The sequence below is a fragment of the Bidens hawaiensis genome, unplaced genomic scaffold, assembly GCF_021521415.1.
Source record: "Bidens hawaiensis isolate Kalapana, Puna unplaced genomic scaffold, B.hawaiensis_p1.1 tig00019656_1, whole genome shotgun sequence".
Taxonomy (NCBI): Eukaryota; Viridiplantae; Streptophyta; class Magnoliopsida; order Asterales; family Asteraceae; genus Bidens; species Bidens hawaiensis.
The window spans coordinates 27,546-41,201 of record NW_027492980.1 but is presented as its reverse complement, the minus strand read 5'-3'; the positions used below and the strand labels follow the sequence as shown (position 1 = coordinate 41,201).

Here is a 13,656-nt window from a genome sequence, read left to right as displayed (position 1 = left end):
TATTAGATTAGTTTTAGCCTAATTGCGAGATTCAGTTTATGATGTTTACGATATATAACGATTGACCTGGAAATTACACTAACTAAGATCAGTTTTTTTATTGTGATGTTTCTTACAGGATGGATTGTTCATAAAAAGGGTATTTTCTTTTGCCTCAATATAGTAAGCCCTAATCCTTCTGATAGGCTAAAATTATTAATAAATGCATGTCTCTTATTTTCGATTAGTTGTAATTTGGGTTTTGATAGTTCATGGGTGAATAATGAATATGTAGATGGAAGGCTTCTAGCCCCCACAGCTGCTGAGCAATTGTTAATTAAAGGATTTTGGGTAGGATTCAACTTTCTTCACAAGTTATACAGTTTATAATGGAACTTTGTGTTTGCAACTCACAACTTTTACCGCTTACCCTGCACATCGATGGGGTTTAATGATGATCAATTAATGAAGATTCATGCTACTAAGGTACTTATGCTGTTAACATCTTACATATTAATGCCGCATCGTTTGGCGGTGTTTCAAGATTGTTTATTTATTTTTATTTTTTTTGCTTTTCACAGATTTACCAAAATAAAGGTATTCTTTTCTATCTAACCATTTAATGACATTAGTTACATTACAATATATCAAGCTATGCATGGAGCCGATCGTGATATTATATTTGGCTGCAACATGACTTTGGTAGCCATGACAGGTTATCTTTGATAATCTTATTTAAAGTAATTGATTCATTTTGTTGTTTAGTTTATAGTTTTAAATTTCATTATGTTTTTGCTTTTTTTTTAGCTTGAAGGCGAATGTGGCATTGCTGACGATTGTAGCAACTATCAAACGTGATCATATTCGTTGCTTCTTTGTGTACGACAATCATGAGGAAGTTAGTAAGATAATGACTGATGAAATTGCCAAAAGTGGGACTGCTCCATAAGAAGGGCGGTACAGAGGTGCTGGAAATATTAGTTGTTGTGGAGGTTTACGTTTGTGACACTCGTCAATTTCAGGTTAACTCCGTTAATCCAAACTCCGTCAATTCAAACTTAAGATCACTTGATCTATAACGCACATCTCATTACATTTAAACTAGGGTTTTAAATGACGCTTGACAATCATTACACATGTAGTCTTTCGGGATTGCACCGAAACGCAAACGAGTTGACTCAAACCATTGGGGAACAAACGACAAATATCAAAACAACAAATACTTGATAAGTATGTGTTATAATCTATATGTTACTTAATATGTTATGTGTAATGCTAAACACAAGAAGCAAGAACTAATTGTTTACACTAGAAAAGTAATAACTAAAAGTAGAGGGGCTATTGTGTAACATATTATTATTAATTAATAACAAAACCCTAACCTCCTTCCTCCCCTCCCAAACCCGATCGCCCCCCCTCCCTCTCTTCTTGGCTGCCGTCACATCACACACACATACATACAACCTTCTTTCAAGTTTTGTTGAAGAATTAAGGTGCTAGGAAGTTATTAACAACTCCTCTATGCGTTCTATATGTTTAATTTTGATATTGAATGGGTTAATCCAAAACCCTAATTCACAAAATTGATGATTAAGATGAGTTAGGGTTTGATTATATGCTTGATGATGATTTGCTAGTGAATTGATAACTAGTTGTGTTATTGTTGTTTGTTAATCATTGTTCTTTGATTTTAAACTTTCAAGAAAAACCCTAACTATGTGTGTAATGGGAGATTGATATGCATGGTTGGTAAATATTGTGTCTAGAGTGTTATATGCATGGATTATGGTTCATAGATTGTTGTTATGTTGAGTTTTGATGTAAACTGGTACTGGACAGATTGTTAAGTTATGTTTAGACGACTGTAACTGAATGTTAATGTGGTAATTGGTCGAAATTATTAACACTACAGTGTACTAGGTTGAGTCTAGTTTCTATAAAGTCCAAGTTGTAATTTTTGGACGTGTAAAAGTTAACTTTTATTATTTTACAAAACTGAAGTGCAAGTCTGAATTGTGATGTCTGCTGTTAGGCTGTTTTGTAATTGTCATATCTCATGAACTACAAGACCAAATGGGTTAGTTTCACTTCTAGAAGTTAAAATTTTGAGTTAAGAATCTAACCCAATTGGTCTTGCATTAATTGAATTTACCATTTAACGGGAATAACAAATATCATTCTGTTGCGCATGATTTGACTGCTGTGAGTTTACTGTAATGTTTTGGTCTTTGGAATAAAAATACAATAAAAATATTTCTGGAAACCTAACTCATGTGTGCTTTTGTGACGATTTTTGGTGAATTAATTGATATGTTATGATCTGTTGAATAGAGTAATCTTTCAAGTAGAAATCTGTCTTGATAAATCTAGCTGCTGAACTATGTGAAAATACATGAAACGTGCTTGTTGTTAGATAATTGCTATGTTTTTGACTAAATTGCCCTTGTGGGGAATGATTGCTAGTAATGTACAATGTTAGTACTTGATACTTAAGTAGTGTTTACACATGTAACATGTCACCAATGTGTTTGTCGAGTCACACATAATTCACAAACGAAACACGAAACGTATCTCATGCATAGGTATTATGTGCCGAGTCTAGAGACTCAATAATAGTTCCAACACTTAGAAAATCTCATTCTTGTTTTAGAGCGCTAGTGAGGATTTTCTGTGACGCGCATCTCTCGGTTGACTTGTTTTTAAATTCTTCGCAAACAGTGAGTTTCACGTTCCCCTTTTACTCTTTTAAACGCTTTTTATTTGGGGGAGATAACATACTCCAAAACGCTTTAGATTTTGTTATTAGTTATATATCACTTGTAAGGCTAAGTGGCAAACGAACCAACTAAAGTCCTTCATAACATCGAACCGTTTAGTATTTGTATAATAGCGAGTCACTGTTGAGTAGTACTACTGGGTTTGACAAACCCCACCCAACTCTAAACTCGACGGCAGGTCGAGTGGGTGTAATCTTGGCTAACACATTTTCCATGGTCGTGGTAGACATGGTGGCAAGGCAATTGATAAACAGTCAGCTTCGGTTTCGAACACTTAGTAATACTTGTTTTATAGGCTAGCTACCTATCGATATATAATTGACATAACATTATCTGGTAACGCAAACGCGAACACTTAAACACAAACGCTTTATTTATGTAAACTTGTGAACTCACCAACCCTGTGTTGACACTTTTAGTATGTTATTCTCAGGTAGCCGAGGCGGGCGCGCGGTATAGGAACATGCATTTCACTGAACTCTATCGTTTTTGCAAACTTGTTTTTAAACTGTTATTAATTGGGTTTTAAGTCGTCATGCGTGACGCAACACTTGGTTTACGAATTTACGCTTCCGCACTTATTTAAACTTAAATGTTTCGTGGTTTGAAAACTTTATTTATGGTGTTTGATTATAACTAATGATTCCGATCCTGTTAGTTCACACCCTCTGACGGTAAAACTCCGTTAGTGGATTTTGAGGGTGTGACAACGTTGCACGTTTTGTTTTATGAATTTGTTGCGTTGTTGGAACTTATTCTTATATCTTCATATTGGCTGCCACAGGTTGCGGATTTCAAGTTTGTTTACGTTAGGACAACCATCAGGTAAATATTAATATCATTTCTCTCTTTAGTTTTGTGGAATGCAGTGTTGGTTTTCTACTTTGAAAATTTTTATCATACACGCAACAAAAATCAAAAGGCAGCAGAAAATGGTAATTTATCCACACATATGCATATCCATATACATATTCTGCTAAAACAAAGTAATCCACTGTCTTTTTGTTACTTCTAACAAATGACCAAATTACCAAAATAACCATAATTTGCAACTTAAATTGCGTGTGTGATATTCAAACAATAATGGTAATTGTATGTGTAGTAATGTTATCTTCTAATGAACTTTTGTTCATGCATTCGTGTGGCCCGTCTAACCAAACGGGTCACAATGAAGATAGTTGGTTATATTCTTAAGACACCTACAATTTAAAACACTTTTACTTAATGTTGTATACTACATGTACTGGTGAAAAGAAACAAATGGTGTAGAGCGGAGACGAACATTTTGGGACCATCTAATAGAAGTTGAAAAAAATACAAACTAATACACAACACATGATTACAGGAGTGTTGAATGGCATAAAAACTAACTTTTGGAAGGACCAAGACATGTCTTCAAAAGACCGTATTTTGTGATAAAATTGGGATACGGGTATTATCAAGAACATTCTTTGCATGTAGCCGTTGTTTTCAACCATCATCAATAACATATTCCAATTGTTGTAGTCAACTTTGACAACTTTATGACCATCAAGAATATGCATTATGTTCATGTGTGTTGATGCATTGCTACTGGTTGTGTGTAGTTTGTAGCCTGTTGTATTGTTTATTTGGTCTAACCAAATTTTTGCAAACTGCTATTTGGTTGTTGCATTTGTTGTGCTTTGTACAGCTTCATTGTTTGTGACTTTGTGGTGACTAACAAGGTGTGACAAAAACTTTATGGCAATTGGATGATTCATTGTAAATTTATTTGACCAAAACTTGCATTTACAACACCACCGGACAACTAAACCCCGCCGCAACGCGGCTGGTAAGCCAACTAGTTATGTATATTTTGTGGTTCAGACAACTAATAATTGAACCCGCATTTAAATTCGTTTAGCATGTTTCGACTTCTAACAAAACTAGCAGTTGTGACCTTAATATTGATATTAACAAACATAAGATTTTGATAAATATATATACTAGCTTTAGAAACCGCGTAATGCACTGAAGGTTTATAAAAATACAATTAAGTTATAGATATTAAACGAAATAAATTTTTGTAAACCTATATTTTATCAAGTAACATGGTTTTATAAACTCAAATTATATATTTTTATTACATGGTGAATTCTCACACAATTTCATTATATTCACGAATAAGATGCACTTACTACTAGAAAACATCTACATTTCCCACAAAAGTTTCTGATAAATTACCGTCAAATTTTTTTCCCACAAGCTAACCACAAGTTTTCGACAAAAACAAGAACAAAAAAAAAACCATAAATTTTCCTTCAAATTTCCAACAAAGTATTGACAAAATTTTATTTGTAGCTATTTTGTGACTAACTTTAAGTAACTTTCAACAATCTACCTACAAGTTTTCCACAAATGTAAATATTGGTTTTACAATTCGATTAATATAAAAAATCAAATAATTTATATTACAACATATTAATTAAAATTTATTTTTCTTCTATAATTGTCGGAAAATCGTCGGAATATATAACATTTCCGACAAATTTCCCACAAACATATTTATTAAATACATTAGCTTATTTATTTAATTTTTAAACATTATTTATTATATATTTTTGACAATTTTCGCACAACATCTCTATTTTTATTCTTTTAAATCATTTGTTATACTTATTTAAAAATGTAAATTATTTAATAAGGAAAGTATAACTTTTTAACAAATTGTCGGAAAATCATCTGCACATGTAAGTATTTCCGACAATTTTCCCACTAATCTATTTTTATATTTATTAATTCATTTATTATATTTACTAAATAATGCAAGTTGCGTTTAATATAAGAAATAAAAATATGTTTTATTCAAATTGTTGAAAATATTCGGAACATTAATACATTATGACAATTTTCCCCACAAATCAATAAGTTTTATTTTTAATTACATTACTTTTTTCTATTAAAGAATGTAACTTATTTAATTAATAATTTTTTTTCCGACAAATTGTCTCAAAAACTTCAAATTTTCATAAACGTTACTTGTTTATTTTATAAATAAAATATTAAGTTTTTTGTATTTTCTTTTTTGAACTAAACTAGCTTATAAAGTAACATCATGATTGTTTTTGTAAATATATATTACTTCTATACGTTTGATAGTGCTAATAAATACTTTAGTAATTAAATATAAGAAATTGAAGACCCCACGCATTACGGTGGCTCGAACTTCATTTATTAAGAAAATCTAACGCCTTTGTTGGTTACCTAGTCTGAAATATGAAGGTATCCAAACCCTTTCATTGTAGTTGCGTTATCCTGGCACATTGCGACCGGAACGCAACAGTAGGTTGGTCAATATCGGTTTGTTATGCTATCGGAAAAAAGAATTGTGACCAAGTTGAAAGTGGAAAAGTTTTGAGTCTAAAAGTGAATGTATTTTTATGAATTTGATAAAGTATTTTCTGACCATCATCATCAAACCCCGCCACAACCACCTACTAGCGTCGCCCACCACCGCCACCACTAACCACCCACCGTCGACCACCTACCACCACCACCCACAACCACATGTCGCGTACCACCTATCCATTCATCGCCACCAACCATCAATCCCGGCTTCCGTTGATCGCCACCACCACCATTATTTCTCGCATCCAACCACCACCACCCGCTGCCGCTCACCACCATTTGTATTTTTATTTTGGATTTTTCTATCCTACCACACAACACAGTGCCATAAATTCATAAGAACTGCTTTTTGTAGAGCTTCTATAGCTTCAAGCCCATTTCGTTACCGATATACCATACGTACAAAAGAAAATCCCAAACTTAAAACCCTCCAAAAATTGGCGCCATCCCTCCAAAATAATTCATTTTTGCCGCTCAAATTCTATTTCTAAAAATGCAACCCTAGCGCCGCTCCTAACCTTTTCTTCTCCACTCGTAATTGAAGCTCCATATGTTGCTCAACCAATTTCCCTCAACAATTGACAACCTCAGCTAATATTGTGATGTAACCAGGTATGAGTATCATTCAATTTTATAGGTTTTGATAACTAAGATTGTACCTAATTTTGTTAACTATACTCATATAAAATGATGTTTAAGGGATGTAATCTTTAGTCAGGTGTGCTCTTTTTTTGCAATTTGAGAACAAAAACCTACATCAAATTAGAAGGTAAAGTGTCAGTTTTTTCTTTTTACTTTTATCTCTTGTGGCTTGGTGATAAAGTAGGATTCTTATTTATTGTGACTCGTTGGAAGACTTGATTAGGTTAGTGTGCTGTATGGAAACTAAGCTTGTGTAGTACTTTAAACAGGCCGCTTTAAGTTATTTTTTTTGTTCATGAGCTGTTTAGTAAAGGAATCTCGCTAAATTTTGATACTGAGCTTTGTTAAATTTAGTTTTGTTTTTTACTTTTAGTGTAATGGTGTGAAGTAGTGTCCATGGTCCGGGTTTTCGAGGTTTTTGGATCAAACAGTAAACGAAACCGTTGAAACCGACACACAAAAGTTTGGAACGAAAACCAAACCGAGGACTAGTTTGGTCAATTTTGCGGTTTCAAACCGAACCGTGAACACGGCTAATGTGAAGTAGGTCATGGTGTTTTATTATGCATAAGATAACTATCTATATAAATGCTATGTCTATATTTTTGCTTACCCTGTTTTAAATACCACATGTATATATTTTCAAAGCATTTGCATATTAACATAAGCTCAAAACCAAGTTGCAAATTGCCACTCTTTAGATGAAAATGAACATGTTTGTTGATTGTTAGGAAATTAAATTTTTTGTTGTTTTACACTTTTTATTTGAAAAGTATCATATGATTATTTTCTATCATAGTTTTGTGAATCTTATATTATTACTGAGATTTGTTAAATTTAGTCTTGTTTTTAAATTTGAAACAAGCCTACTGATGTACATTGGCATAAAAAAGCCTACTGAGCAATATCATTAAAACTTTTTAATTTGAAACAAGCCTACTGATGTACATTGGCACAAAACCAAGTTGCAAATTGCCACTCTTTTAATCATTTTTGTTATTAAAATTAGGGTGTGCAATGGTTCTTACCTGCTAAAACAAGATCAGAATCGAACCGGGCCTAACATTTTTTTACCAATAACAGTACTGGAATACCTCGCAATGGTTAAAAAGGTCTGCAGCGGGGAGAAACAATCGCTCCAATGGTTTATCCCGTCATACAGGCGGGTCTATGGGTTTTGATGAACATCGTATTCAGTTGGTAAGCTGATCATTTTATGAAGTTTTGTAACTGTTTGTATATCTAAAATACTTATTAATCACATTACATCATTTTTATGTAGGATAAACGAAATGGTGGACCAGTTGGCTTTGATATAGTCTTCATTGATACTCACGCCACCAAGGAAAGCAAAAAAAGATTACGAGATGGGGAAGTTAATGCCATGACTTCGAAAAGTTGGAGTTTGTTACGGATCGATCAAAACAATCATTTGTAAGTTATCCTTAATTTCTTATCATTTATATATGTATCAAATATTAGTACAGTAACAATCACTTTGTTTTGATATATGTAGGCATCATTTACTAAGGAACTTGAGAGGTTGTATGGGAAGGACCAGAATCAGAATCTTAAAGATCGTGATGATCTTGCTGTGTGGGAGAGTGTGCATCCCAACAGTAGTGGTCACCAGATGTTCGGGATAGGATCTTCTGATCCACATTTTGTGGTTACCGGGACACCATCATCCGCAGCTTACGGGCATAGATCATTCAGTGGTGGGCAACAGTCACAAGAGGTATTGTTATTATTGTAATTATTATTTTTATTATTGTTTAGGAATTATAGTATACTATTTTGATCATATCGGTTTGCTTAGTTGTTAAAATATGGCTTAGTTGATACCGGGTTTGGAGGACCAGTTTTGGAAATCATTGTTTTCGTGTTGCATTGCATGGTTTGTGTAGGTATTGTTGTTGAGTTAGGACTGGTTTTGGAAATCATGTTAACATATTTGTATGCATATGTTTGTATGTATATATGTGTTATTTGGAGTGTTGATCGGGTATGTTAAGTAGGTTACGAACTATTTGATGTTTTGGATATGGGTGATATCGGGTCGGCCTGGTAAATTAATATGTTATTATATTAGGTTGTTAGTTGATTTAATAGGATTTTAGACACTAGCAAGTTTTTGTTAGAATTTCATGTATTTGCTTTTGCTATATTTTATATGGACTCGTTTTGATCACAACTCATGTTGTCTTGTACCTACTTTAAGCACATATCGTCTTGGCTAAACCATTTTTGAGCATATGCACACTTGTTTGTTTGTATGTATTATGTAATTGATAATATATGCTTCAACAATTTTATAGGTTCAAGAAGTTCGAGCCGAACTAGAAAAAGAACGTGACGCCCGACAAGACTTGGAAAACCGTTTGGAACAAATGGAACAAGATCGTGAAAGAGAGAGGGTTGAACGAGAGGAAAGGGAGCAACAATTACAAAAACAATTTGAAGAAATCATGAAAAAGTTGGCCGATAAGTAATCTTAATATGTTATCTATTAAAACATGTATTATCTAGAACATGTGTTGTCTAGATTTATTTTGTGAACCGCATCGCATGTAGGCATGTTCAAAACGGTTTGGGACTAGGAACCGGAACCGGTTCCTAACCGGTTCCTATATTCAAAACCCCCTTTTAAACCGGTTCCAGGCTCGAACCGGTTAGGGAACCGAACCTGTTCTCCCACCCTCGGACCCCTAGCCTATCTAACCGGTTCTTACCGGTTCCTAACCCGGTTCCTGTACCGTAACCGGTTCCAACCGGTTACAGTGTAAATTTTTTTTTTTCGTTTTTCGTTTGCAATTTGGATTCTAAACTACGATTCGTATTTGTATAACATGAAAAATAAAAAAAACAATTAACATAAAAATAAACAATTAACTAATGAAGAAAAGACAACTACTGAAGATGTTTGCCACTGAAGACAACTACTGAAGGTTGCCACTTGATGACAAGTTGACAACTACTGAAGGTTGCCACTGATGATAACTACTGAAGGTTGCCACTGATGACAACTACTGAAGGTTGCCACTGATCACAACTACTGAAGACTGCCACTGATGAGGAATACTTATCAGTGGGAAAGCTGCCACTGATGAGGAATACTCATCAGTGGGAACAGTCATCAGTTGAATCAGTGGGAAAGCTGCCACTGATGACAACTACTGAAGGTTGCCACTGATGAGGAATACTCATCAGTGGGAACATTCATCAGTTGCAGAGTTTGTTGTCACTGATGCAAAATATGAATCAGTGACACATCAGTTGCAGAGTTTCATCAGTTGGAACATCATCAGTTAAATATGTAACCATTGTACAATGTAAACTTGTTCATTGGATTTGCAATACAAGTGCATTTAGTTTTTTTTTTTCGTTTTTCGTTTGCGATTTGGATTCTAAACTACGATTCGTATTTGTATAGCATGAAAAATAAACAAAACAATTAACATAAAATTCATTTTATTTACTTTAAGAAGTTCAAAAAAAAAGGTTACATGTTTTAAAATCTTCAAAAACAAACTAACAAAACATTAAACTTATAAATATAAAGTTGTGACATATTATTTCTAGAAAAGCCTTCTTGTTCGTCGTAATTATTAAGCGGCGACTTCTTCCTCGGAATTACTTGTAGAAATGCCTTCTTGTTCGTCGTGCACTCGAACATCAAGTGGTGTTTCATCTTTGAGAGTGGTTACGTGTTGAATTCGATCGATTGAGTCCAATTGATCCTTTAAGCAAATGCACATCTCCACCGACTCCGAATTTAGTCTTGTTCTTCTCACCGATATTACCCTGTCACTAAGAGAAAAAGCGGATTCCGAAGCTACCGTAGAAGCTTGGACGGTTAGTAAATCACGGGCCATGGTGGCAAGAATCGGAAACTCGGTTTCCTTTACCTTCTATCAAGCCAAAACATCAAAAGTGCCATATTCCTCTTCGGATAAACCGGTAGAGTAATCATTTGCACTATACCTTCCTAGTTCGCTTGAAGGGGTGTTACCCCTTTGTTTTTTAGCCGTTACGTTGCGAACGGTGTTCATAAGGCTAATCATGGGATCTCGTACTCTAGTAGCACTTGAACTTGATGAAGACCCCCCCGGCATAGGCATGTGTATGTTTGACCCATATTTATTTAAATAAAAGTCATACATAAATTTAAAATTCAAGTTAAAATTATTTTTTGCCTCTGTTGAAAAGTTTGGGTCAACTTCATGCATATCTAAGGCTGAAAAAATTTCGTCTATCACACATTCAACCCCCGTAACATTTAACATTGGGTTTAAAGCGGCGGCGCAAGTAAAAACCGGTGGCAATTCAAGAAAGTATTTTTTTAATTTAAACTTCATTGGTAATATGATGTTTGAAAACATTGGACTTTTATTTTCAAATTCTTTAAGATTGTTAACGATTAAAAATAACTCCGAAAGAACCAAGGGACTTGTCGGATAATACGTTCCCGATAGTTTCGTAGTTGATGTTTTAAAAACTTCAAGAAAAGTCGATAAGTCATTGATAATTTCCCATTTCTCATTTGAAAAGGGGATTGCCAAATCATTCTCGGCAAGACTAGAATGAAACATTTGTAAAGTTTCTCTTTGTTTCAAAGCACTTTGAAACATTATGCAAGTGGAATTCCATCGATGAGGTACATCCCAATTAGCTTCCAAAGCTTTTCTTCCCGTATCTTTACAAAATTTTCTATATTCCATTTGTCTTTTTTTACTTTTCTTAAAAAATTCATGTATCATTAGTCTAAAATCGTTTATAACCGATGTAACCTCATCCGAAGCAAGTCCGTCTTGCACGATTAAATTAATGATATGTGCAACACACCTTGAATGAAAAAATACACCATTGCAAATCGGCGTATATTTTAATTTTAATTTATCAACCGCCGATGTATTATTCGACGCGTTATCAAATGCCATTGAAAATATTTTATTTTCTAGTTTATAAGTTTTTATAACATAATCTAAAATTTCAAACAAATTATCTCCCGTATGTGGATACTCAAAGAGTTCGAAAGCAATGGTGCGTTTCATCATTTCCCACGATGACGGGTCTACCCAATGAGCGGTGACACAAAGATAAGATTTGGGTAGACCATGTGGAGCCGACCAAACATCACTAGTTAAGTTTATTCCCGTATTTATATTTTCAAAATATGCAATTAGTACCTCTTTGGCCTTCTTCCACAATTTTAAACAATACCGTTTAAGAGTATGATGACTTACGTGAGTGTATTGTGGTTGAAGCGTATCTCGAATCATGGCGGTTAAGCGAGGGTTGTCGAAGTGGCTAAACGGCAAAGCTTCTTGAATCACAAACTTCGCCATACGATCTTGAACTCGATCAATTTGGTATGTAAATATTCCGCCTTCACTATCCATTTGCGTTTGTTGCGAATCGACGTTCTTTTTCAACGCCTTGCAATACGGTTTTTCGATGTGTTTCTTCAAATTTGAATTCGAAAGTGGGTTTAAATAAATCCCACAAAACTTGCACCGAGCCTTCAATGAATGGTCACTCAATTCAACCAAATCCCAATTGCACCAAATCTCTTGATTACGATTATGAGGTACAATACGAACGAAACTTAGTTCGGCGTTGGAACCTTGACCAACCGATGATTGTGAGGCAGCCATAACAACAAATATGAATATAGAAGAAGAGAAAACAAGAGATTAGAGAACTCAAAACGTTGTAATAGCGTTTTTTTGTATTTTTTTGCGTTCGGGTTTGCGTTTTGAGTGTTGTGATGAACCCATGACACCAAATACCTATTTATACTAGTAGTGGGGTGCTTGGGGGAGCCAAAAAACGGCTATTTTTGACCCCAACGGTCAAAAAACGGCCAAAAAAACGATTTCCAACGGCTATATTCGATCCAACGGCTAGAACCGGTTAGGAACCGGTTCCGGATGGTTCGGTTCCAGAACCGGTTCCGGTTCGGTTCCGGTTCCTACCCGCCCCCACTCAGAAATGCAAGAACCGGTCACGGATCATCGGGTTGAATCAGATAGGGTCCGGTTCCTACAAAAAACGGGTAGGAACCGGTTCGGGTCCGGTTCGGGTCCACCGGTTCGGTTCCAGGAACCGGTTTCGTTGAACATCTCTAATCGCATGTGTTATATGTTTTTTTTTTGTGATAGGCATGCGTTAAATATTGTGGTCATTTTGTAACCAAACACATGTTTGTAATCGAAAGGTTTAATGGGCTTTGTATGTATTATTTTGGTAGACAATGGGTTTTTTTCATATTCTGTATTTTGGTACATTAAAAAAAAATTATTATAATGTTTGTCGGAATATTGTATGTAATAAAATTTGTTTTTGTCAAAAAGTGTCGTTAGAAGGAAATTTTGTTGTAGGAAAGTTGTCAAAAATATAAAATTTAATTAGTTGTATTTTGATTAATGAAAGAGTTAATAGTGTTATTATAATTAGTTTTATTATTATTAACAAATATAAATTAATAGTGAAAACAATTTTGTGAGACAATTGTAGCTAACGCAAAGAAAAACAAAAAATAGTTTGTGTGGGAATTTTGTCTGAAAGTAGCGACGATTTATTTTTGTGGCTGATTTGTTGGATGTTTTGTTGGAACGTTGTCTGGAGAGGTTTTTCCTACGGGGGTTTTTTCGACAACACCTTTTTGTCTGAAACTTGTCGCTATAGGCTGTTTCCGACAATTTTCCTACAAAAAACGCTGTCGGAAAACAGCATGTTTTCTTGTAGTGACTTGGTGATTTTATAAGTTGTAATAATATTTTTTTAGTAGAATAACGAATTAAAACAAACGATGATATGATGTTTCATTATGAAGGCTATAAAAAAACATCATATATATATAATTAGCATGAATATAACACACGCT

General features: G+C 34.3%; 1 long non-coding RNA gene across 1 annotated transcript; it reads left to right on the top strand.

Annotated features, from left to right (window-relative positions):
• The first annotated feature begins 7,784 nt into the window (after nt 1-7,784).
• Nucleotides 7,785-9,326, top strand: LOC143558778 (uncharacterized). Its single transcript, XR_013139805.1, has 3 exons — nt 7,785-8,201; nt 8,284-8,505; nt 9,086-9,326. It is a non-coding gene; the product is annotated as an uncharacterized LOC143558778 (long non-coding RNA).
• Nucleotides 9,327-13,656: the final 4,330 nt, after the last annotated feature.